Source organism: Festucalex cinctus, chromosome 11, assembly GCF_051991245.1.
Source record: "Festucalex cinctus isolate MCC-2025b chromosome 11, RoL_Fcin_1.0, whole genome shotgun sequence".
NCBI lineage: Eukaryota > Metazoa > Chordata > Actinopteri > Syngnathiformes > Syngnathidae > Festucalex > Festucalex cinctus.
The window spans coordinates 4,879,908-4,884,441 of NC_135421.1; the positions used below are offsets into that span (position 1 = coordinate 4,879,908).

General features: G+C 37.9%; 1 long non-coding RNA gene across 1 annotated transcript; it reads right to left on the reverse strand.

Annotated features, from left to right (window-relative positions):
• Positions 1 to 1,041: 1,041 nt before the first annotated feature.
• LOC144030854 (uncharacterized) lies at positions 1,042 to 2,037 on the reverse strand. Its single transcript, XR_013287374.1, has 3 exons — positions 1,755 to 2,037; positions 1,354 to 1,446; positions 1,042 to 1,217 (listed from the first exon to the last, which is right to left on the reverse strand). It is a non-coding gene; the product is annotated as an uncharacterized LOC144030854 (long non-coding RNA).
• Between the last annotated feature and the right edge of the window lie 2,497 nt (positions 2,038 to 4,534).

Here is a 4,534-nt window from a genome sequence, read left to right on the forward strand (position 1 = left end):
GAACTCATTGTTGAAAAACATGTTTGGCTTTAACAAAATCACTCAGAGAGAAAAGCTTCATTCTATTAACAATTCAAAACAAAGCAGTTCAATAAGTTTTATAAATGCATGAACTGGGGCGATAAACAGATGAACAAATTATTATGATCAACAGTGACTCGGTTAGTAAGCGGAAGCACTGCTGTCAAACACGGTTTTACTCCTGAGTTTTTTTTTGTTGTTTTTGCCATGTTTGTAGTAGGTGCTTGTCAGCTCTTCATCAAATATTAAAATCACAAACTAAATAACTTAGGAACATAACGGCAAATAGTTAAAATAGTGCACGCCGGGACCTCCTTGCAGCAAAGGCATCAATTGGTGCGTCAAAAGATAGCTGCCTGGATACTTCTTGATTGATGCTGATAAGTGCCACTCTAGTTAGCCGTTCTTGTGACATGGTAGACCTTAAATAGTTTTTTTATTAGTTTAAGCTTGGAAAAGCATCTCTCAGCTGATGCTACAGTCACTGGTATGGTAGCGGCCACTGAGTGCTACCCACATGTTGGGATAGATTTCTCTAAGTTTTTTCTCCTCTAGAAAAACTAAAAGTTCCATGCTTGACATATTGGATTTTGGCCAGGAAGGAAATGACTGCATCTCTGCTAAGAGTTTTTTTTTTTTTTTTTTTTTAATTTATTAGAGTACATATTGCACAAATAAGTAGACCCCGAGAAAAAGGCTTGTTAATTCCAGGCCTAGCAGACATGTTGCTACCCATAACAGTCATGGAGCTCATAGAAAATACTAGATGTAGTCGTTTTTGTTGTGGGTTGCTTTTTTTTTTTTTTTTTTTTTTTTTTTTGCATTAGTTAATTTGATTAAATTGAAGATTTTGTAATCTATGCATCCTATTACAACCTTACTTTCATGTTGTGAGTCAAGTGCGTATTCTACAGAAAACATTTTGTCAATATTTTGGAAATTGTTCTTATGTTTATTGAGATATTGAACATCCATCCAACCATCCATTTTCTTGACCGCTTATTCCTCACAAGGGTCGCGGGGAGATATTGAACAAAATCTTTAAATTTTTCAAAGGGGGTATACTCATATATGCTGAGCACTGTACATGATGCAGCAATAGCTGATATAACTGAAATAGTCACCTGGATCTAGAAGATCGAGCTTTGTGTCACTCAAAGTACTGCTGATTGGTGCTTGACTGGCTGTTGCTTCAGCTGTACATTAAACAAAATACATCACTTCAAATTATTTTGGTGTTAAAGCAGGGAAAACAAATCCATTTGCATTATGATAGAATACAATGTCAGAAATTATGGCTGTTTGTATTAAATGCACCATCCATGCACTTACATTCAGTAGCCTTTGGTGAAAATGACACTAAAGGATTGTTCACCACAGCTTCTGCAGGTGCTTGTTGTGGCTGCAAATATTTTCTCAGCGCATCTAGTTAAAAAAAAAAAATGCATTTACTATATCGATGTTTACATTAAACCAGCACATAATTCTTATTTTCAATAAATTAATAAATTAATGTGGTTATGTGAAACAATGACTTGTGCAAATCCATTTGCAGGTATCTGGACTTACTGGCTGTTTTAGTTTAAACTCAGCAAGCGTTGCCCCACTCTTGTGTGCAAAGTAGCTACTAGCATGGATGTAATGGTGCAGTAAACAAGTTACAAGCAAGCTAAGAAGCTAACGCTATTTTCGTGTTTATTTTATAAACAATGATGATTGACTGACATACATACCTCTACCCTGGGCCCGTTTTTCCTCCTCCTCCTTTCGCCGCTTTCTTAATGCAGCACTTGAAGGCTTGGACCTTTTCATTGTTGTCGATGTCAATGTATAAACAACACAAGTGTGCCAACCATCTATCTATCTTTCTAAAGTGCTGCCACCACACTCCGAGATGATATACGACCCCTCCCCCTACCTTTCATTCATTGTAAGCGGCAGCAGCGGGTCAGGTTCAGGGCGCCAGGACAGCAGGTCGTGAACTCACAGTCATTTATTTGAAATAGAAGTAATAAAAAAAAAGGAACTCAATAAAATATATTTGCTATATAACATTTTATGCTAGAAAACACGAGAGGGGGGGGAGGGCTTTTTATGTTTGTGTTTTTTAAATTTTATTTTTTTTCCTTTCTGCAATTTGGTGCCCCCTCCACAAGATGGCGCCCTCGGCGACCGCCTAGCTCGCCTGTAGCCTGGCAAGAAATAATGCAGGAACTCATGTACGAATATGAATCAGCCATTTTGGTTTATAACCACTTAAAAAAGGAATTCTCATGAGTGATTTATCAGAATATGGCTCCTTCCTATTGACCAGTTTGTGAGCTTTCACACAGCAGTGGCTCATTGCTCATAACGTCACCGTGAACTCAGTCATCAGGAAACATCCATTGTTGGAACGCAGAACAGGGGCAAACAAGTGATGTTGATTGTGAACTCTGTGTGCACGTGTGTATGTGCGTGCGTGTATGTGTGGCGGCAGTAGGAGGGGTATGTGTACCGGTGATAGATGTGTTTCTCTTCCTGTTTGTAGGTTCTCAGGAGTGCTCTTGTTCTCATGCTGTGAATTTCACACGCATACATTACCATACTTTCCCGTGTGCACTTTAGAGGATATACAATGACAAAAATGTATTCAAAAAAATAAATAAATAAAAATGAAAGGGCTATAGGAATTCCTAGCAGCATTGGTCCAACTAAACGGCAAAGCAAGGACGATGTAGGTGTTTTAGTTGTGGGAATGCTTCAGCATTCCCACATATGTTATTGTGATATTTATTCTCCACACTTTTTTGCCGCGCAACAACTCCCACATAATACTTTCAATTTACACCGTTCAAATTTCAACTTGCTTCAAAAATTCACACCATCTTGGGTATTTATTCCCTGATTCCACATTACTTGCAGTATTAGCACAATATAATGTTAAATATCAACTTTTTACCCTTCATTTTCAATGGGACAGACATTGAACTTTTTGTAAGTATCACTTTCCACGCCCACTTCCATACGTATAACTTATCATTACCAGGTGTCTGATAATGCTTGGTGGCACCAGGAGGTTATAATTTCATAATTTATCTCTCAATTTACTTCATAAGCATCCCACAGGTATTCAAATCTTTGCATTCAGCATTCCCACGCAATTTCTCCAGAAATTGCACTTAGTCTAGTTTAGGATAAAATTGTCAACATATGTTGTATGATAATGTTCACCTTTAATTTCTGTTTAACAATCAGTATACAATATTTACAATCAGTAAAATAAATAACAAAATAAATAAATAAAACTTGGATAAAGTAAATCAAACTATACTTGTAAATTCCTACAAACAGCTTAATTTGATCATGCATGTAACTGTATTAGAGTTTAAAAGTTTCAAAAGTAAACAAGTTAACACATGGGGACAATTCGATCAGAAACCTAATTCCTCTCATTTCCATTCACCTTTCCCTGCAGCTGACTGCAACTGATAGTTGTTTGGATCTACATGCAGTGTTTTAAGTGGGCCGGAACGCACCAGTACGGAGCTACGGCACTTCTAAAAATCTCCCTTGAGCGTTCCGGTACGTCTCAATGTGCAAAGAACGCACCGTCACAGTCTGTCAGCGTTCCGGTATGCTTGACAATACATATTTTGATCCCAAAATGCTGTTCCGCCGAGGGCCATTCGTCCACTGACTTACATATAATATCGCCAAGCGCATGATGACTCCAGTTGTAATATACATCTGCGCTGTAGGAGAGAAGCGTGCTTGCGTCATTCAACTTGATGCTAGCCTAGCCAGATGTTTTTTTGTTTTTTGGGGGGTTTTTTAACACTAGCCCGATGCTAGCCGACCCCAAAGCATGTGGACATTACAACCATAGTTCTTGAGTTAAGAAAATCGCTACTGTGCTGTCCTGGCTCAAAGCTTCAAGAAAAAGATCGTCAGACTCTGCGGTGGATTCGCAGGCTGACAGCACAGATGTAAATAAATAAATGAATAACATGGATTGCTCAAGCCAAACAAGAAGTGAACCCGGCGGTAAGCTAATTTTTTCTCCTCTACGGCGAATGAAAATATCAGTGTGTGGGATACGGTTGTACCAATAAGTATAAAATAAGTGTGGAGGAAACTCTAAATGCAGATTTCCTCAGTAATAATGTGAATATAAATTGTCTTTCATAAGATATTTTTGCAACTGCTACTCCAAGCAAGTCTGCATCATCATGTTGTCAGAACCATCAACAATGAAATGAAAGCAACACTGAAATATAAACCTAATTTCTGCAAGTCACCATTCACAATACTGAGATGATATACTCTGAATGGTTGATGCAAACAATGAAGTTGCTAGGCTCTCATTATCCCATACAGGGATCCTGGCGTAAAACACTCACTGATAAGTGTTTTAAAAACAACAACAACATAATTTGTTAGCAGCAACCAAATTACTGCGCATGAGTGGCCAGAATATTACACCTGACTGATACTGATGAAAACACAGTACAATATAATTTTGTACTGTAAA